This window comes from Lycorma delicatula, chromosome 5, assembly GCF_047948215.1.
Source record: "Lycorma delicatula isolate Av1 chromosome 5, ASM4794821v1, whole genome shotgun sequence".
NCBI classification, from domain to species: Eukaryota; Metazoa; Arthropoda; class Insecta; order Hemiptera; family Fulgoridae; genus Lycorma; species Lycorma delicatula.
In genome coordinates, this window is record NC_134459.1 from 86,930,236 (window position 1) to 86,953,990 (window position 23,755).

General features: G+C 29.6%; 1 protein-coding gene across 1 annotated transcript in view; it reads left to right on the top strand.

Annotated features, from left to right (window-relative positions):
* The window catches only part of LOC142325158 (atrial natriuretic peptide receptor 1), a 1,463,037-nt gene that overhangs the window by 994,420 nt on the left and 444,862 nt on the right, over positions 1-23,755 (top strand). The window lies entirely within an intron of this gene.

Below are 23,755 nucleotides of genomic sequence, written 5' to 3' on the forward strand. Positions count from 1 at the left end.
TCATTCATCAAGAATAATAAAAATGTTTCAATCATTTAATTAATCTTTAAATATGTTTTAATATTGTTAATTAAGTTATTTTTAACAGCAAGCAATCTACTGTTAAGAAAGTAGTTGTTTGCTTATTGATGCAAAATGTTTTACATTTACATTTGCATTTACAATTTTTGAACTATTTACAGGATTACAAGTTATTTGCCACATAAGACATACTGTTACGTGGTTTGGTTTTAGATAACAGGATTGTTTTATAGGCTGTATGGCTTTTGATTAGTCTCATTGTGTAGCATCCAAGTAGGCAATGAGAGTCCATCCTAAAGCAAACAGCATAGTGTATCCATGGTATATATCAAGGGAAATATTAATAGAATCTAATAAAATATTAATAGACAAGCCCACTAGGCTTAGTGAGTGTTCATGAATTTATCCAAGAAAAAAGAAACCAAGGCTAAGGGACTGGGTAATAAGAGGATGAGCAACTTACTGATTGATCATGGCGTAAAGAAAAACCCACAACCCAGAACAATATATTTTTATCATTCTTCCTTCAATGAGCAAGAGACTGTCATGTCCAATCCCACTTGTGTGGAAATATCAGAGTATACTTTGGAATCCGAAGGATGGAATTAATAAATAAATAATTATGGCATGGCATTAATAAATAATTATACTGCAACAATTCTGTTCTCATAATGCTATTTGGTACTTTTTATAAAAAAATATATGGATTTTAATAAGCGTAAGAAAAGAATGGTTTGAGGTTTTTCTGAGTATACCTGTTTACATCTCAGAATACAGCTGAGATATCAGACTGAAATATATAACATACAAACAGAGTTCCCATTCCCCTCTTATGACAGGCAGTAGAATCCAAAGGCATATTATACTAACTGTGATTCCATCATTTACATTTTTTTTTTTTTAATTTCTTATGCTAAGAGTGAGAAGTTATGTAACAAAGCATAATTTCTATGTTTCTTGTAAACAGTCTCATAAATTAATCATTAAAAAGCTCAGCAAATATTTTCAAAAGGTGTGTCTTTATGAAGTTGAATGTAGTAAATATTAAATGCTCATTACCTATGTAGCTTTATACATAAGTTCTACAATATAATATTAGTAATAATACAATACTAGTAGCATAATTTCAAAAATGCTGAGAATGTAGCAAAAATTAAATTATATTGTATCATGAATTGGAAAAATGTATTATTTATGATCAAAATTAATATTATAAAAAACATTCAACTGAAATGCAGATTAAAATTTTGGAAGCATTAATTTGTACACGTTGACTGACAGTACCAAAAATGAAGTGACATTATGGATGAGAACAGTCCAGAAAAAATAATCACTGTCAATGACAGACAAATAAGTGGCCTTTTCAGCTCTCATCATGATTCTTATAAGCGATAAAGAAAAATATGCATCAAAACAGATTTCAAAATAGTTTTACTAACTGATTGTGATTCACAGTTCCGCATTACATTTGTTAAAGGGTTGATAATGTAATGAATGTTGGCTGACTTTACTAAAATCAATTAAGTTTAAATAATTTTCTTACTTAAGTCATTCATTTTTGTATAAATAATTTACTTCATAATAAAATGTCTTATTGGCCCTAACTTTTGACTTGGCTAAAAATGTAAAAACTATTTTTTTTTTAAATTTTTATCACTCTTTGTAACAGGATTTTCCATCTATTCCATTGGAATCTCACAGTTTGGATTGAATTCTTTTTCACAGTCAGTGTAGTGTTATGTAAAACCTTATGATTCTCTTCATTAATCTCACTTTGTTCCTTATTCTAAGCTTCAAGAAGAAATATTATAGATTCATTAAGTTTTTTATGATTGTTAAAAGAACTATTAAAATCTCTACAGTAACTAGTAATTTTTATCAATTGCTTTTTGCAACTTGAGGAGGTTTTATTTTCTTATAATCATTGGGGTGTATTAAAAAAAATACGACCACACAATTAATACCTTTTGCTTATAAATACACATAACTTGTATATGCTGTTTTGATATCAGTTGAATCATAAAATTATACACAAGTTTTGATTTATGAATCATAAATCATAAGTTTTACATTGTTACAATATTCATGGTAAAAATCTTTTTCAAAAACGTAAACACAAGCACATAATCTATTTCCTTGAAAAGCATATATTTGTATTCTCAATGCTGTGTATTAAATATAATTACATTACACTGTTTCAAGATTTTATTACATTCTGTTATAATCTGCATCCCAGTACATTTATTCCTCAAAACTCATTCAATCTGTATCAGTCTCATTGTTTGTTACCCTGGGATGCATGCTGGTTTTACTTTTCTTTGATGGTACTTGTGGATTTTACATCAGGGTTTTCTACCAAATATATTACAGGTTTTCTGTATTTTATATTTATTTATATGATATTATTTATCTAAAGAATACCACATGTTTAGAATATCCTCCTTACATATTTTAAGCTGTCTTATGTGGAATATCTTTGTTTTGAAAAATCTGTAATATGAATTTAATAATGACATTAGATGATGTAGTTGTACAACATCATCTGTTTACCTTGTTTTTAAACCTGATTGCCTAAAAAAGAAAATCTAGTATTTTTACTGAAATATGTTAACAATATGTGATTTATTTTATTTAAGCAAAAGTACTTAAAAAATATAATATTTAACAAAATAATAAATATGTACTTTGCAAAAAGTGCTCCTAATTAAAAAAAAAAAATTAATAAATACAAAACAAGTCGTACAATAATTTAAAAGTAATAATTATACAATATGATGGCAATAATGTATTATAACAAATATAGGATTGTAAATTAAATAAGAAGTTATGATAATAATAATAAATTGGCAAATTAAATACATCATACAAATTTTTTACAAAATGTATATTTTACAAAAGAAAAAAAATCATTATATGTATTATATTACTATAATTCAGTGATGAATGCTCATGGTTAAAGTAAATGAGATATTTAAGAATTGTAAGGTGATAAAATGAGGGATTTCATAAGATTTCATACAAATCTTATGAAAAAATATTTGTATTATCTATCTGTCCAAATAAAATAGTACCTTTATTTCCTCTTAAGAATTTTGTAGGGCAGATGTCTCAAGTAAATTAATCACCAACCACTGGTAGAAATATCTCTATAGTAGTAGTGTTTTGACAAACAAATACTATCATTTTATACAAGGCTTTAGACTGAAAAAAATGTTTATGATTGATCATGAAAGACACATAGAAAATAAAATGTTTACATAGAGTAATGTACTTTGATTTTATAGTAACAATAGGAATGAAAACTAATTAACAATCCAATTAACTAATAATTACTTAAAAAATGTTTTAATATTAGGGTCATTCTATAATTAAAGACACAAATATCTATGAAGGCAAAACAATAATGTGGTTATAATACCGTCGTAATGTTTTAAACAGTAAAAATAAACCTGAAAAATTGAAACTTGTTCCAAATATTCAAGAGCAAGTTGTTATCTCTAACTTTTGATCAATTTTTTGATTTATAGTCTAATTTTGCACTGATGAGTCCTCTTGAAATTTAGTTGAACATTGAGGAGTGATATTTTCCAAAGCTGAAAATCTGGTTAACATTTTTATTCTTATGGCCAAACAATATGGACAAAGTTGAACGAATTGCAGAATTTTTTACAAGAAGAATTTTTTACAAAATTTAAAGAAGGTTTGGATCGTTCTGATGTCCGATTGAGGTTTCAACTAGGGTGCTTGAAAGTTTCATAGATTGTTCCATCCAAAAAGACTGACTAGTCGAGATTATAACTGAAAATTACAAGTATGTGTGAACAGTTCATAACATCACAAACAAGCACAAGGTGGATCCCAAGACAGTTAATAAGTCCTCCCCCCCCCCTTCATATGTGCACAGAGCTAAATAATGGTATCAACTGGAATTGAAATAAAAAAACTAAGCATGAAGTAATTTTGAACCTAACCACCAGCAGGAAATATCATGATGACAATCAATTGTGATCTAAAAGGCCTGCTGTTTTCTAAATTTTTGTAGAATCTCATTGTACAGTAAATGGCTCATACTACTGTGACATGTTTGTCAGCAATGTGAAGACAGTATTGTTAAAATGCTCAGAATCTCAGCACAAAGGTATCTTTCTACATACCAATAATGCCCAGGCTAAGAAAGCTCAGGTAATCCAAGAAACCTAAATAAATTGCATTAAGAAATACTACCGCATACCCCCCCCCCCCATGCAGTCCTGGTGCCTCATCAGATTTCTACTTGTTTGGTCACTAACGTAGGCTCTATGCAGTAAGAAGTTTAGTGGCAGTAAAAACACAAAAATGGCTACAATATCAAGATAAAGATTTCTTTGTAGCAGGCATAAATATGCTGATTTAGAGATGAGACAAGTATATTATTGTTTAAGATTATGTTGAAAAGTGAAAGGAATATCAAATCTGCCCTATGAAAGGACTTGTATGTGTGTGTTACCCTTTGCTCAGCACTGAAATATACTGATCACTAGGAAAATCCCAATTCATTAGTAGTACATGTCTCGCAGGGGTCTAGTGTATACTTGTTATATTATTACATATCGATATATTGCATATATATGCGAAATATATACCAATACATTTTTTTATTTATGTAATTGTCTTTCTTTATAAAATAATGAACTAGGTACCGGAATGTACTGATTGAAAATCCCTTTTCATTAGTATCAATTTCTAATTTAACTTTCATTATATCAATTTTCATCATTCAAAAAAAAAATTTTTACATAATTTGTAATCAGTTTTGGACACCTAATAATCCCGTTCTGAGATGCCGCCTTCCAGGGCAACCTGCCCAGAGGGCCTAGCTGCAGAGGGCGTGCCTATGGCATGCCTCTGCTGGTAGTTGATTAAATAAACTGGTTTTTCTCCTGGGCAATCTTTAATTATTGAATGATAATCATATTCTCAAAGAGATACACCTGCTCAGTAAAATACTACACTCTTATTTTGTGACAATAATATATTTTCTGTAAAGCTGTCAGATTCATTTCTTCAGAATTTTCATAGAAGTTCACCATGTTCACAAATTTATTATGAAATATTATTTTTTTATAGTGTTAAACTGAACCCCCAATATTAGAAAAATAAATTGTTTTCAAATAAAGTGTTTTGTGCAAAAGGTAATAAAAAAAACGTTTCTCACTTAACTGTAATGAAATTTCAAGATAATTAGTATAGTTTATTGTGCAAGTGTACTTTTCAGATGTCATGATCATGGATTCTCATACTTGCATAAGAATGTAATGATTTTTTTAATCGTTTTCACACTGCTTTCAGACTAATTATTTTTAAGTTAGTATTGCATAAGAATGTAATGATTTTTTTAATCGTTTTCACACTGCTTTCAGACTAATTATTGCTTTAAGTTAGTATTGCTCATAAACTTTAGAAAACTTAGTTGACACATGTAGTAAGGATAGACTGCTAGGCCAGGTAACTTTTTGTTGTTGCCACTATCTCCTCCAGTGTTTTATTAGTACTGCCATCACTGCTTCAGATAACCCCAGCTAGAATTACTTTGCATCTTTATGATTACATTTAATTTTGCTACCGTAATATTAAAAAATATGTAAAAATGAATGTTTGTTTGTTTGTCTGTATGCATTCCTGTACCATTCATCCAGTTGTGATGAAACTTTTGTGAGTTGTTGTGTGCATGACCGTGAAGGTTTCTTACTTAGTTTGGACCCGCTAGATGGCACAGGGATAGAGATATTTAAAAAAATTTTACTTATGGTTCAATTTGGCTCATATTCAGAATATGTATTTGTTACATGAAAATATTTTTACATAAAATAGATCCGCTAGGTGGTGATGGGGGTGTAGATATTTCAAAAAATCGTATTTATGGTACAATTTGGCTCATATTCAGAATATATATGTTACACGAAAAGAAATATTTTTACATCAAATGGATCTGCTAGGTGGTGATGGGGGTCTAGATATTTTGAAAAATAGTATCTATGATATGTGATTTGGCTCATATTCAGAATATATATTAATTACATGAAGAGAAATATTTTTGTGAAAAAAGGAAGAAGGGGAAGAGATGAAAATTGGAAGAGGGAAAAAAGTTAAGATTAAATATTGATGTTCCATAATGTTCAGTTTTTTAATGTTTTATCAAACTTTCATTTGTGTTCGTTTATATATATATATATATATATATCTAACAATAGCGAAGCATTGCCGGGTCAGCTAGTTCCTTATAAAATACCATTTATATTACCTTATTTTAATTGTATTATTTGTACAACTTTGATGAAGCAGTAGAACTATTTTTTTAATGAAGTATTATTATTGTTCATTTTATTTGTTGTTTTTCAATCATTCTTTAAAAAGCAATATTTAACAGATTAATTTATTTTACGTATTTACTGTAATAATTTTGATTATGATAAATAAATTTATTTATTTATTATATGTACTTTTATTTCAAAGAGTCCGCGCGTGTATGCATAGAAACGACGTTTTAGGTATATACGACGACATCTACCCGTTAACAACAGAACTACTTGAACAATCGATTGTTTCAGTTTAATTTTATATTTTACACATAGAGCTCTCTCGTGCAGCGAATTTGTTCGTTACCAGGAAAGCAACAAGTCTTGTCAATAAAATCATCGTATTAATTCTTCAGTCACATAGCCTAGATTTTTTTTTGTAATAAGAATGATTGTTTTGAATAATCATAGAATTTAAAATAAAATTTCGTTTAAAATTGAAGATAGTTTAATGTAATAATTTCTTAATAAATTTTCGTTTAAAGTTGTATGTATAAAAGCTGTTATACGGTCCTAACGAAACTAACATTGATTTCCATTCGTACGATCAACAACTCGGGTTGTGTTTTTAGAACTGTTTTCCTACCATAATAGTAGAACCGTTTTTTTTTGTTTTTTTAAATAAAAGATAGTTCTTGCGATAGATTATTTATTTTTGGCAATCATTTCATATTCCTGCATATTTTTTCCTATTTCAAAACAGTAGTCTGAAACATCATTACAGTTAGTAGTATAACAACTACCTATATAGATAAAATCAAAAAATTTCCCAGTAGGGAAAAAATTATCCAATTTATCCAATAGGGAACTCTGTTATTGTTACGTTTTACGTAAGATCAGGATAGAAACCAGAATCCCTTGGAAATACCACCTCATTCAGTCTCAATAAAAAAGCTCTTTCCCCTCATGACAGCTGGCACAATCCCATCAAAGTAATCTAAGGATGAAAAGTGTTTTGGTTTTTTTTTAGAGGAGAAAGGAAGAGGATTGCAACTTACAAAGTGAAGTAATCTTGATCGTATTAGTCGTGAACGTTTTTAGAATCGTAATGTGCGTTAGTAAACTCATTCAACATGCTTTGTGAAAAAAAATATTTTTTATATTACTTTGTTAATTATTTAGAAAGATGACGCACAATCAAACGTCAATAATTTTCACCACGCTGTGTAAATATATACATTTAATAGTTTTTTTTATAATTTTCGACGTATTCACGTGGTGGCGAAGGTAATGTTTTGAATTTGTTTCTTGTATACTCTTGTGTTAACAATTTTCTCATTTTCATAAAATCCTTATTAGTACAGTCAATTTGTATTTTTATTTGAAAATCCTTATCTACCGATTGATGTTTTATCCATATGTTAGGGGTGATGAGGGAAGCTTAACTCCAGATTTTTAACATCCCCGTCCCATAGATTTTTGAAAAACTCAAAAATTTTTTGAAATGCGTTTGACAAAAGATCAATCTGGTAGGTAAGGATTTTCAAATACAGCCTATTTTGATGACAAATTTGCCTGTACTTACATCTAGTGTTTTATTTTTCATTCTCAAGTATACTTAATTGAAATTTACGTCGACTGATTTCAGTCTAATTAAACCTCGTTTAATTAACCTGAAATATTAAATTAGCCAATTGTTAGGTTGAGCCAATAATTGCACGCAAAACCAATATTTAGTCCGAAAATATATTACACTTGTACAGAACTGAATTAAGAAATTTTTAATGAGGGATCTGGTAACCTAGAGGTACGTAACTCGGGTGGAAGGTGTTGTTTTGTCCCTCTTTTGCTATGTGCGAATCATTTCCATTATAATAGGGTATATAAAAATATAGTTATTTGAATACTTATGTCATAATTGACTTCTGATACTTCAACATCTCCCATTTTTCTTATTTATTTATGATTAAACGATGACCATAACAACATGATTGATTTTTGAATGCGCGTCATTTTCTAAATAATTACTATTCTTTACATTCATGTGATGAATAAACAATTTCATTTATTTTTTTTGTTGATATGTTTACTTTTTGGATAATAAAATGCCCAATTCTATTTTGAACAAGTTATTTACAAAATCCAATGACAACTCGTAAGATAAATTATGATCAGTTTTAATTATATTTATAGAGGCGTTTATTTTTAACTATTTTATTTATTTATATTTTTACAGAGGATAAAACTAGAGACTTGTGTAAATATTTAATACTAACCTTATCTTGTAATGATGATTTACATGGTTGATAAAATTACGTCACGCTTTTACGGGGATTGGTCATATATAGTTTGTTTTTTAAACAGTTTTGTTGATCGATCTCTAATGATCGAACCATTTTAAAATTATATTACTCTGATTCAGAAGTAAAAATTTGTGTTAAGTATTGATTTAAGGATGTTCGAATCTGTTGTCTACAACTTGACTAGTCAGCTGATTTAATTTTTCTCAATAGTTTATTACTGTTCTTCTTATCTTTCATTAAACATCAGAGGTACATAGACATTTTTTTTTTAGTGAGAATACAATTTTTTATGTTTGATTTCCACAGTACTGTTTCAGAAAGTTCTAGAATGGTTAAATCATTTTTAATCTAAGATAGACCATTGAAATTATATAAATACGTTAAAGAAAATTTTATTATTAATAAACAATACTTGTAACGCCATGTATCTTCCTGGTCGAAAACTACAAAAATTTAAATGAATAAAAAGAATTTAAGAAAATATAAAAAATTCAAAAATATACTTTTCAGTCAAAGAAATAAACGTAAAGCCTTGAATGAAACATACAACATTTTTCGAAAGTTTTCGGTTGTTAAGATTAAGACAGTACCTCTGGTTCACGTAATTTTATTTCGGCTTTAAAATAAGTATTGAAGTAGCTGCAGTTCTCTTTACTTCTTTCAACTATTTCTTCAGGCTAGATTCCACAGTCTACCAATTCCTGAAATTGATAGACTATGGAAGACTTTCTCGAATTCGGAAATTTAATTACCTAATTCTGAGGGATCATGCATGAATTCTAAGTCATGCTGCATTCTGTCTATTTAATTTATCGTTTGTTCGTTTTCATAAGGTTTATTGCATTTAACAGTTTTTACCATTTTAATGTTAATGCTGTTTCAAATTTCATTTAGTACACTGTAATCTGTTTTTGTGCATTCATTGCATATTCAATTAAAATTTTACTTCTCATCTGTTAACTTAAAAAAAAAAAAATAAATAACTCATATTGCAACAATAAACTGGATTATCTTTTTATTATCAGGAAATTATCCAAATAAAGGAAATAAGGAAAATAATGTAAGGGTTTACATAAATAGTTTATTTGAAAACTGGTTCAACCATTCAGGTTTGTTAATATAAATAAAAAAATGTGTACTTGATAAACAGTAATCATTTTTGTTGTATGCTTTGATTTTACTCACTCATGCCTGTCCTTCTATCGGCCAATAATTTAGAATCGATTTTTAATTTAATTACAGATAAGCTAGCGAGATTGAAATTGCCAGACACATTAATTGTGGATGACAATGGATTTACAAAACAACTAATTTTCTTCTGAAAATTAGTTGTTTCAAAGGTATGCATTTTCAAACGTATGTACTCGAAGTTGGCTGAGAGAGAGAAAGAGAGAGATAGAGTGAGAGAGAGAGAGAGAGAGAGAGAGAGAGAGAGAGAGAGAGAGAGAGAGAGAGAGAGAGAGAGAGAGAGAGAGAGAGAGAGAGAGAGAGAGAGAGAGAGATGCATATTCCTTGACTGTTTAGATTCAAATCGGCTCCATATCAGTGGAAAAGTTGCACAGTAGTTCTTAGTGTCAATGATGGTGTTAAGTAGTATTATATGCTATGTAAGCTACTTATGTTTCATACATAACCCCAAACCTGAGGTTGATATGTTTTTTATTTTGTTGAAATTTCTTCTCCAGACATTCTGTCTGAATAAAATTTTACAGAATAATCCAAGTTTTAATTTAGAAATGACGTAAACGATCGCGTTCCAATCTAGCTTCACGTTGTTCTGATGTCTCTGCTAGTCTTACTTATTATTATTAACTGTGTCAACGGTCACGTTTTAATCTATCGTTTACTTTGCTATTTTGAATTTGAAGTACTGTTATTGATAAACATTGTCTGAATGTTTTAATTTACTCTAGCATTGCTCACTCGGTTCGCACACTATTTCTTTTTGTTTTTTATCTCGCTTGCTTTTCTTCAAAACTTTCATTAAGTCTTTCTTGTAGTCTTTTTTAGTTATTTCTTATTAGTTGAAAAATTACGGTTTTATTCAATAATTTTATTTGCGACAGAAAATTCTAACGGTTGATCTATTTTAGGGCTATGCTGTGACTACAACAAAAAATATTCAAAGTTTCTTTCTATTAACATAGATAAATTGTGTTAAGAAAATTATTTAAATCACTTGTGTCCATAAACCTAGCTGATTTTCATGAAGAAAGTCGTTTCATAAGTAGTTTTCATTAGCATAGATGAATTTTATATTGAAAATAATTTAATATTCTGTTTCTATTAAATTGAAATGTTTTTCTTCTTTTTAGTGCATACATTACTTTATACATTTTAAATAAAAGTGTATCTAAAAAATCTTTCTTATGTTTTTTAAACTATCTTTAAAGAGACGGACAGATTTTTACTCTCCATCAATTCATATAAAAATCAATTTTTATCTACTTGTAATTTAAATTACATTTTTTTTTATTACAAAATTAAATATTTCTAGGTCCCTTCCTTATTTTTAACTTTAATCTACCCAAACTGACGGGTGGTCTGTCTTTCATAATTTAGCATCATACGCAAAGTTTATTGTTAATTAACATTCAAGTTTACGAGCCAGTTTTGGTACTAATCGTGCAAATTAAAACCTTTAATATAATTTATGTTATTTATTGCTAGTGCTTCTCACAATTATTTTAATTTTTAAGATTAATAACATATATCTGTATTGATTTTAGGAAATAAATAAAGAGAAGTCAATTTGTTTCATTTTCAGAATCCAATAAAATAAATTAAAATTGTATACATTTTAAAGATTAGTAACGCAAAAATTTGAATTATTTTTATTAGAATAATTCTATTAAATTTTATACTAAATATTGGTGGATATTCTCTTCTTTTTTGCGTTTAAAAGGTTTATGGTTTTTCAGTAAATTTCAATTTGTTTTATTTAATCCTTTTTTGTATTAAATATGGGGTATTTAATGTCAAATAGATCTGTAATTACGCCTCGTACGTCGTCATCCGCCGATGTTTTGGGCGGAAGACATAACATCGCTGCTTTACATCCAGAAGTTTTCGAATTACGAGTTTCAGATGGCTTAATTTACAATCATAATTTCATACGCAAGGTTTAATTTTTTGTGATTAATATGTCATGCTTATGTATACTAAAAAAAGGGCGGCTCTAACCCCAATGTGTTCCCTTGTGTGTTTGTGTGTGTGTGTGTGTGTGTGTGTGTGTGTGTGTGTGTGTGTGTGTGTGTGTGTGTGTGTGTGTGTGTGTGTGTGTGTGTGTGTGTGTGTGTGTGTGTGTGTGTGTGTGTGTGTGTGTGTGTGTGTGTGTGTGTGTACAGACGTCATGCCGAAACTAGTCAAAATGGATATTTCCGTTGAAATCCGAAAACCGAAATTTTTCGCAATCATAATACTTTCTTTATTTCGTACAAGGAAGTAAAAATGTTAGCACATTTTTACAAACAAACAAATTCACCCTTCGTCTATTTTTATGGAGAGTGATGATGATGTATTTATATCGTGTTCTCAAATTGTTGCGTTTTTATTTGTTACATTGTACACGTATTCCCCATTAATATTTCAAGATTTTTTTCTAGTAAATCCGTAACTTTTTGAGTTTAAAATTTTTTCCGGGCTTTCTATTATACGCTTTTTATTATACTAAGTGTATTTAGGTAATTAGATGAAATTGGCCGAATTAATTACCGCAAGCTTAAACTAAGATTCGAATTCAGGTTCAAGCTGGGTTTAATCTTTTGTCAATTTTTTTTATAATTAATTTCTCTTTTAAATATTTTATTATTTTCATATATAGATTTTCATAATTATTTCATTTCAATAAATAAAGTAATACATTTCTTGTACTATGATAAATTACTATTTGACTTCTGCAAAGTTTGTTACTTACAAAACTTGTTACGAAAGTACAGTTCAACATTCTGATTTTAACAAATATAATGTAGGGTATTATATCGTACTCTGCAAAACTTATTTAGATGTTTCTATCATCTGACTCCATTTAATTTTTCGACAATATTTTGAAAAGAACCATCGTTTCAAATAAACCTTTTTTATTTATTCTTTTTAGTTTTGTTAATTTTTGTATTAAAGCTCTTTTACTTTTTAAAATAAAAGGTTTTACTATACATTCTAAATCATACGATAGTTTTTTCGAGAAATTTACAAAATATTTATTTGTAAAAAATTAAATAGTCAAATGCGGTGAGGAAGATTATGCATTTGCGTTCTGAGACCTTTATCGACTAAAAGAATTTTCTCATCTGTTAAGTAGTTCTTAATATTTTATATTTCTTATATTTTACCGAATTAAAATAAACGAAATAAAAATAGAAAACCAAAGTTTAATGAAGTCCCCATGCATAGGCATGTCCACAGTGGGTGCCGTGGCACCCACACGCGTTCTCAGAGGGGCGCCGAAATTATATACTGGGTACTTTTGAAAACAAAAAAAAGTAAAAATTTTTCCCCTTCCAAGGCTCAGGAATGACTGGTTACCCAAACATGGCAGAGGGACAACATTTCCTAATTTTAAACAGTTAATGACAAAATTTACTACGATTCCGACTACTAGCTGCTCTTAGCGAGCGAAGCTTAGCATCGTAAAAATGAAACTTCGTTCAAGAATGTCGCAAGACCGTTTAGGAAATTTGATGGTGCCATTCGTAGATCTTGCTGCTAATGTAGATCTCGATATGGTTATCTATGAATTAAAAAAAAAATGGTCCTGTTTAACCGTAGAATGACATTCTAGTATTTATAGATCAATGCTTTTATTTATAATTCATGAATCCTTTAAATATTTTATATTATATTTTTAAAAGTTTTGTTTATTAAAGTTTAAATACATTTATAAATAAATAAATCTGATAGCTTTATTCGGTGTCAGACGCGTCATCAGACTAAATTTATTTTGGCGGTGGGGCGTTCGCAGGCTGCCTCAGCACCCACTCAAAAAATCTTGGACACGCCTATGGTTCCCATGTATCCTCTCTTTTTTTTAATTTGTGTTTAGCCTAGCATTTCTTATGATAGTCAGACTTTGCAAATATGATTGTTTTAATAAAATTATTAGATCGTTGGTTTGCAATTTTACCTTAATAAAGATAGAAATACTAAAAATTATTATCACCTATATGTGATAAGATTGTAGCTATTAAAATTAACCTTTAAAAATGATAAAACGCTCAGTAAAGACGGGAACTTCACTTTCATTACTGTAAATTTATCTAAACTTAGAAAAAAGTTTAAACAAATTTTTACAAAAAAAAAAAAAAAATATTCACAGGCTACTAAACGAAACAAAGAGTGGTTCAGATCAGCGAAACCTTATTAAAGATCGACTTTACACAAATAATTAGAAAAATCGGGAAACTATATCTAGTTTTTAGTCCTTGTTTTTAAGTATGAATTTTTTTTAATAAAAAATAATTTTTTTAGCACAACACACTCATTCGTTGATTGAAAAAGATCACGTGTATTTAATTAGTTAATTTATCTACTTTTAGTAATAGAATTTACGCTCTGATTAAAATACAGATAGGTCTACAAACTTGTTGACTGATTGCTTTATCACTTTGCAGCTACAGAACTAATCATTCAAGTCATTACCTTAATGGAACATTAATAATTTCAATAATAATCTACTTGTTGGATTCCTTGTAGCGTGAGTGACAGTTAACAAATAATAAGGGTATTTTGTCTTTTATTGCACTTATTGGAGTTCTCTGTTGAAAGATGAACGAGAAAAATAATTTAATGGAAAGCAAAATTTGGGTATGTTATATCAGTTAGTTATACCATTTTGTATCAAGAATAATGTGTCTGCTAAATGAAAATGTAGTTTTGTCTTGGAAAGTATCTTTTTCGATACAAAAATGAAAGGACAGAAAACAAGTCAAATACAAGCAATATATGTTTTTTTCACCTTTGCTTTTCTCATATGAATCGAATAAAAGTTAGACTAATTTATATCATCATCTATCAACTATTAAAACTGATATTGTCAAAATTAAAAAAATGTTCTTGTTACTTATTTATTTTTTATTTAAAACTGGACTGCCTGATTAAACCATACTGTAACTACTATTGCAATCTGTTAGTTATTCTTATCCATTGCTTTGTTTTATAAAATTAAAATGCCGGAAAGCATCTGTTTCTTATGATAAATACAAAAATTGTTATCTCTGATTCATCATAATTTGTATTGCCAATAGATAACAAAGGTCATGAATAATTACGAATATTTAATTAAGCAACCAAAGAAATGAGCACCTTAAAAAGGTTAGAAATCCCCTTCCATATATAACTGAATAATATTTTCTATATTGTGCTTGTTGGTTTTAATGTGTGTATAAATTATGTATTGTTGTAATGTGTTGGGTATTAGATTTTATACGCTATGAATAGAATTTGCGTGCTAGTGCTAATGTCATTTTATTATGTGAATGATTTAAAGACAGTGAGAAAAAATAATTATGTTTGATTTATTCAAGCAGACTTAGATTAGAACTACAAATACGAGTATCCCGGCATATTAAAAAAAAAAAAGAATAAAACTCTGTTAAAAGGAAAGGAAACATCTTCGTGTTTTATTAGATTAAAATTCGAAATAGAATTTGTTAGGCATATGCCATTAATTTGTACTATAAATATTCGCAAAACTTATGTTTTTTTCAAAAACAACTATGTTAATGATTTTATTTGATTAATTTTCCATTATTAGTTTAATACTATCTAAAGTTAAATTTATGCTTATTTTTCAAGAATTTACTTAGTGTTTTACAAAAATTAAGTAAATCATTGTTGCACGACGTATATGATACATTGAAATTGAAATGCTGGACTGACGTTCTGGTACACAATCTTATTATGAATTTAATTTATTAAACTTATAACGAAACGTGATAATACTTTAATTAAAATTATTTATTGAATATTAGACTTCTTTTCAAATACAAGAAATTTTTCTTCCAAAAGACCGTTTGAAGATAAATTACTAGAACACTTTTCTGTTTACTGTATTAACACTATTTCCAATAGTGGCCACCTTAAGAAGGTTGGAAATCCCCTTCCGTATATAACTGAATAATATTTTGTATGTTATGCTTTTCGTTTTAATATGTATGCAAATTACATATTGTTCTAATGTGTTGGGATATTAGATTTTGTACGCTATGAATAATATTTGCGTGCCAGTGCTAATGTCATTTTAGTATGTGATTTAAAGAATTTGATTCTATTACTGTGTGACTGTATGTTTTGCGTATCTATAAGGAATGTTCATCCAGTCTGTCCAATGTATTAATTAATTTTGTAGACGATTAGTAGGTATACTTAAGTGTATATGTGTTTTGTTTGTATTCGTTATTTTCTAATTTTCATTGCTTTATTCAACTTATCTTAGACCATTTTGTTTAGAATTAAATTTTCTACGAGTTTTTTTAAAACATTTTACGTGTATTACCCATTAAAATTATTGTACGTCAGAAATAAAAAAAACAGGGTTTTTACCCTCAATTTAATGAATTTCATCCCAGATCTCTCAAAAACGACCGCAGTTACAGTTCTGTGACCTATCTTATTCGATTTTGCGAGTCAAAAACCATAATTAATCACTAATTTTGCGCCTTAACGTTCCAAAAATTTCAGTACAACCTCATTTCACCGGAGTAGGTGAAATCCGAGCGAAATATTTCACTAGCCGTAATTCGCAAATGAAGCATTTTAGGACATTGTTTATATGAACATTTTTCATTATTTTCATGAATAGAATAGGTTAGAAAGTCCCAGAAGAACAATTTTGTGATACTCTATCTTTCACTTTTAAAAAAAATATATTTTTGTTTTGTTATACTTACAGACTTTTTTAAATGTGTGATAAAATTCTGATTAAATATTTTATGATAAAATTGTAAGTATTTTCTGAGAATTTAATTTTGTTCAGGCTATTAGGAAATTGAATAATGTTATTAACCGTGTGATGATAGTCTACCGAGCAGAACTAAATAATCATCAAAGGTTTAATCTAAATGCTGCACAATCATTTAAACGGAATTATTAGATCAGCCATTAAGTAAACCTATTGGTTACTTGGTGTACAGATCTTTAATACAGACGATAACCTCGATATATCAACGTTGATCGTTCTATAGTTACAGATGTGTAACTATAGAACGATCAACGTTGATATATTAAGCTGTGAGCATCTATTCATTGCAAAAATTTCTTTCTGCTCGTTACCTAACATAGGCTATTTTGAACCTTAATATTATACAATAGCAGCTCGCGTTTAGGCATTGTGGAACTGCAGCACCCCTATTTCCACTTGATATTATCGATAACATTTAATATAAGTCCCCTTTTTAATTCTTTCTTTATACTTGTACAATATACAATCCTTAAGTTTAATGTCAGTAGCCATCCCTCAGTTTATGAAAAAGATAAAAAAATCCTTGTATGGAACTGTGCGCTTCACAGTTCCAGCGGTGTGGTGTTTGGCTGTTTTGCGTATGCGCACATACGAAGCTACACGCGAGGCTGCGAAGTAGAGAGAGAACTGTCGACTCTGGCGTGCTGGTGTAGGGTAGTTGTTTTTTTTTTTTTTACTCCGCTTCTGTATGGAACGTTCCTTGTTCGTTCCCTTTCTAGTTTAATTGATGGAAGGAATATGAAAGCGGTTTAGTTGTTTTTTCAGTAGTGATCAGAAGATGACGGAAAGCAAGGGCTCTTTGATTGTCAAATCTTTCCAAAAACACGCTGGAAGGATGAAAGAGAAGCTAATTAGTAAAACCTAATTATTTATTTGTTTCTGTGTACATAGAAATTTAAATTAAGCACCAAATATTATATGTATTGAAATTTTATTATTTATTCGGTTAAACCGAATATGCACAATTTACACAAAAACCCCACAATTCGTTTAAAAACCGTGTACCATATTGTTGAATGTGATGAAGTGTAGAATTAGATTATTATCCTGCTTCCAGCTATTCTATTTGATTCATTTTTCTTCGGTTCTTTTACTTTACAAAACATTTTAACTATGGCCTTGAAAAGGCCCAGAAAAAAATTTCCTGGAGCAGCAGCCCCACTAATTTTAGCTACGAGCCGCCACTGATTTTATGTTAGATAGTCTTTTGACTTATTATAAATTATTACTTCATATACAGTAGAAACAAAATTTTGGGTAGAAAGTTTACCAGATTACGGAAAGGTTATAAAAAATAATAATTTTAGTCTTTCTCAGGTTAATCATAAAAGGCAGGCTGAAGAAAAGTTTATTTATGGCATTATAGGAATATTGATTAAAAGTTTTAGGAAATTACATTTATCTATGAAGACTGCAAAAACCAACTTAAAATTCAGAAAGGAATCAAACAATAATAGTACTGGTTATTTCTGTATTAGTACATAAAAGATACAGTGAACGAACTAAATATTTAAGGAGACGATTGATTTCCTGAGGGGAAACCAAGGATTTATGTTTTGAGGACTGTAATCTAAAATGTATACTTTTTGCTATAAGGCTATGAGGTTTTCGACTCATCATATGATTACATGTTATCGTAAGGTAGGGTGTATTCTAAAACTTTAAAAGATAACTTTTCCAGGTAATACTTTCGTAATTGAGAGAAATCAGTCAGTATAAACTGCTTATTCATCAGAGTATCCATAAAAGTTAACCTGTAAAATTCTAAGTCCATCCTGCATACAACAAGTTGTTGTTGTAAAGTTGATAAAACCTAATTTGTTTTATCAGATCCACACTTAGCTAACTTCAAGGAAGAGAATGTTATTTGGAGTCATTATTCTCGGATGACGTGTATCTATTGGCGAGAATTTAAATTGGGAATTAACAGTATGGACTCATTGCTATGAGACAATTACAGTTTGGTGATAAATGAAATGGGGCGAGTGGTAGCGTCTCGGCCTTTCATCCGGAGATCCCGGGTTTGAATCCCGGTCAGGTATGGCATTTTCACACACACTACAAATTATTCATACTTTGAAGCAGTGCCTAACGGCAGATCCGGAGGTTAAATAAATAAATAAATGAAAGTAGTGTGATGTGATAAAAATGTTTGGTTTTCCAGTAAGGGTTTTTTTGTTACGGATTTTTTTTAATGTTGTACTCTGTGAAAATTTTTAATTGACCAGCGATACATTAACGAGAATTCTGGGAACCGAAACTGTAGCTAACTTACTGCCGGTAGTTATGTTATTGTAATTGAATGGAATAAAAAATAAGGCACTTTTTTAATTGTTTTTATCGTCATTCAGGAAAATATTTAACATTTTCATTTTAACTAATTTTTATACACCAGATATTTACAAAATAAACTGTTTAGTACAGATTTTTCAGAAGCAAACACATTGATAAAATATTGCACATATTATTTACAAAGAATATATGAACTTTATATTTCAAATCGCGTTACTGTTATTAAAGAGAATGTGTTATTAAATAATGAAACAAAGAAATATTACAAACTGCAGTTTTTTCTTCATTTTTGTTGACATTTTACTTACAATTTTTTTAATAGAATACTTAATCAGCGAGCAGCGAGAAAAATGTTTTGTTCATGTTTTCTCAACAAACAATATGTTTGTTTTTTCCTTTTAAAAAAGAATACTTACATTATAAAAACACGCGGACACGTTCGCACATAAAGCAAAAAGCGTAGATAAATGTACAGCATTTTTAATTAATCTCGTCTGGAATAATATCAGCATTAAACTACTAATTGCCTTACAATTTTTTCATTTTATGCTATTATATATTTAAAAAAATAAAACCGTTTCATGGAAAAATGTAGTGTGTTAAAAATGCTGTATAGGTTTTTTCAAACAACGAATGCATTTTTAGATCATTACTAAATTATACCTTTTTACTAGACTTTATGAAAAAGAGAGATTCAGAATTCAGTCGGTTTGTTTTTTAACATATGTTCAATAAGAACAGAATGAAAAGAATTAGAATTAGTCAGTTTGGTGAAAAATAAATTTTCTTCGACTAATTTCAAAATTAAAACCACCATCGATGAAAAATTTTTTTTATTTGTAAAGTAAGTTTTTCTAGTGGTTGTTAGGTAAATTTTTCAATATAATTTAAACGGAAAATTTTAACGAAGAAATTATTTGTTCCATATAGATGATTTGAAAGTATTTTTATTTTTACTTCTTGTACGAAGTAAAGGAAGTATTGTGATCCCGAAAACTTTCGGTTTTCAGGTTTTAACGGAACTATCCACTTTGACCATCCCTGAATCTAATCTGACTATTTTCGGCGTGACGTCTGTACGTACTTATGTATCTCGCATAACTCAAAAACGATTTGCTGTAGTGTGTTGAAATTTTGGATTTAGGACTGTTGTAATATCTAGTTGTGCACCTCCCATCGACTGGACCAAAAGTGTCCAAAAGGTTCAAAATCCCCCAAAAATTTGGATTTTGGACTTTTTCTTAACTGCAGTAGTAAAGCCCTCATTGAGAGTTTTTCAACGATATATCATAAGTGGTATTTATTTTCATTGGTTCCAGAGTTATAGCTAAATAGAATTTTAATTATGAAATATTTGATCTTACAAGGAGATGGCACATCAGTTCGAAATCGACTTCATCTCCTTTTTTAACTTTTTTTTTTTTTAATTTAAATATATTAATTTATTAATAATTATTAACCTTTCATTGTAAAAAACGGTTTAGAATAAATAATAATTCAATAATAAAAATTAAAAAAAAAAAATGAAAAAATATCAGAAGGTAGCAATTGAATAAAATTTTGAGTACTTTTCATTAAAAAAAAATGTGTATATGTATTTTAATAGGCGTACAAGGAAGTCATATGGTATCCACATCAGAATTTGTTATACTCCATTCTTACAATGTAGTAACGATATCAATATCAATATCCCTATGTCATTGATATTTAAAGTGTCTACAATCTCATTACAATTTAATGGTAATTGGCTAGGAAATTTAAAGTAAAAAGAAACTATACATTTCCAGTAACTATTTTCTTTGCAGTATAAATGTACAGTATTTCAGAGCGTTTTACGAATACCCTATAGTAGTTTTTTACTCGTGTAATAGATTTTATTTTATTAAGGTACAAGTTTATTGCCTTTTGAATTTTTTATGGTGATCTATTGTATTGCTGTTTGGGACAAAATTTGTTTAGGCTTACCTCCATTTTAACTGAAATAGGATTAAAAAAACTTAAGTACACAAATTAATCAAATTTACAAAAGAAACAATTTTTTTTCGATTTTTCTTTAAACTTAGAATTATAGCAGTTGGCGCCTTTACAAGTGCATTCTGTTTACCATTGTAATCGGCTGTAAAATGAAAGACTGTTTCTCAGAGAAAGAAACTTTGAGGAGTGCCTTTTGTACCTCAGGTACTTTACGTGCGTCGAAAATATGAGAAAGAGTAGTGCCTGTAGTGTATAGTAGGAAATTAATATGTACGCCTTTCTTTTGTAAAACAATATTTCAATTCATCTGAGAAGAAACGTTTTTTGTAAAAGTATTTATAAAGCGTTAATTTTTTTTGGTCTGCTTATAACAATTTATCGATTATTAAGCTAAAATATGATTTCAATGGGTTATTTTTAAAATCTTCAAACTGTAAATTACTTTAGTGTGTATTTTTTTATATAACATTAATATTTAGCCTGTTTAACACACCCAAACTTCACTACCATAAGTAAGAATAGCCACGGCCATTGTTTTGTAGAATCTTAAAGTCTCCTGTCTGGCCCGTTTCCCTAATATCCTGGGTATTAAACCACAGACTTTCCCAAATCGGCTCAGCTTCTTATCGACATCTGTATGTCTGTCGTATGAAAGATCACAACCAAGTTAATTAAAAACTCGTACTTGTTCCAAGATTTGACCTTCTAGCTTATTTTCGAACGTGCTGGCCATTTACCTTTAAAAGTCATAATCTCTAATTTTCAGGCGAGATTTTCATACCCAATTGCTTACTTGTTTGATTTAGGATATAAATTGTAAGTTGTTACTCATCCTCACTATCAGAAATAATCCCGGTGTCGTCTGCATTCAATAAAGAATTTAAGTAAGTACCATCACAAAGCCTGATGCCTGAGTCAACCTGATGTTTTCAAGTTTTTAGGATTTTATCCACATAAATATAAAAAATGTCTTGAGACATTGGACAGCCTTGTCGCACTCCCTTGTTGATCTTTAATTTTCCCGTTATTTTATTTCCACCGTAAGAAATCACTATGGTTGTGTCAACATACATCCCAGCAATAGCTGCTACAAGATATCCATTTCTAAGCATTATATCCCATATCATGGGCCTCTGAACGTTATCTAAAGCTTTTTCCCAGTCTATAAGATCAATGTGAGTTTCATAGTTATATTCGCGTTGCTTTACTGTAATTTGAGATAAAAAAAAACTGCATCTATACACGACCGACCTCTGTAAAAACGCATTTGCTCTTTTCCAATCAAATAATCTGTTATTGTTAGCAATCGGCAAGCGCCGATTAAAAATAATGGCATACAATTTATAAGCAACATTAAGAAAACTGATCCCTCGGTAATTTCCTGCTATGATTTAGTCCTTTCTTATAAATAGATACTGCTTTTGAAGAAGTCCAGGCCTGTGACATTCGGTGTTTCTTCCAACATATGTTGTAAAGGTGTAATAACCTCAAATGAAAGAAAAAGCCACCATATTTTGTAATCTCAGCGTTCAAATCATGTAAACCTATTGCTTTCCGATTTTTTAGACTCTTAATGGCTTTCTGAAGCTCATCCATGATGGTATTATCAACATGACAGTCGGAGCAATCAACAAATTCAGAATTAGGGGAAGCTTCGTCATACCATAGACTCATATAATGCTTTATCCACTCCTCCTCTGACACAGTCTATTCGCACTCGTTCTCTTTTTGTTTGTCCCATCGAGCTTAAAAATGTATAAACTAGCTCCTGCCTGCCATCCGCAAAGTTAGCAATTAAACTTTCCCAACAGCTTTGATGAGCCTGCCTATCAACGAGTTTAACATAATTCCTTACTCTTTTGCAGTCATTCCTATTCTGTTGCGTGGAATTAGTCAACCATATCTTTTGCTTCCTAGAAACAGTAACTTGAATTTTTTCATTCCACATTTGTAAACCTTTATTTTTGTTTCGTCGCTTATCCAAGAGCTTCATAGGCAGGTTGTTTTAAAGACTTCTGCCTATTATCTATATCTTCTTTGGTAGAGACTCAATGTGGATGTTAATCTATCTTGAAGCAAATGTTCTACACTTCATCAAGCAATAAATATACTTGGAAAGCTTCTTCGCTACTACTCTTTTTCTGTACGGCAGAACTCGATGGATTATACCATCAAGCATACAAATCTATCTTCCATAATACTAAAAAATGATCTGAATTCACGTCGAAACTTCAAAAACCGTTATATCACAAAACTGTTTCGACATTCTCTGATTGGCAATGATATAATTTATGATCGATCTATTTCTTCTAGCTGACCACATGAACTTATGGATAGCTTGCTTTCTGAAGAAGAAATGAATGACTTTTAGCTGATTAAAAGTGACAAAATCTCTTTGTATGGTTCCATTCCGATTAATTGTAGTCTCTCCAAACATTCCAAAACAGTCCATTAGAACTATAAATTCTGCTATTCAAATCTCCTATCAGCAAAAGATCATCATTCACATTAATACCATCAATTAATCCTGCAACTGCACATAAAAATCATCCGTTTCTTCTTGTTTCCTTTTATTTGTATCGTCTTCCGGAGCATAACACCAAGAATCGCGAAGTAACCTCTCTCATGTTTTACTCACACTGTGATAATTCTATCACTCACAAATTTATAATTTTTAATTCGCGAAGCAGCCCGGTTCGTATCAGCAAGTATGGCTAGCCCCTTCTAGCTCTCTGGTTCTGCCGAACCCCACTATACAGCATAATGTAATTACCCACATATTTAGTACCTGGATAGCTTCTTTTTAGTCTCTGTAACTACCGCAGTTTTTACCTTAGCATCATGAAAGAGCTTTGATAATTTCATCTTTTTATAAGACAAACCTCTAGCATATCAAGTTGCCACGTTTACCGTGTCCGTAATCCATTTAAACT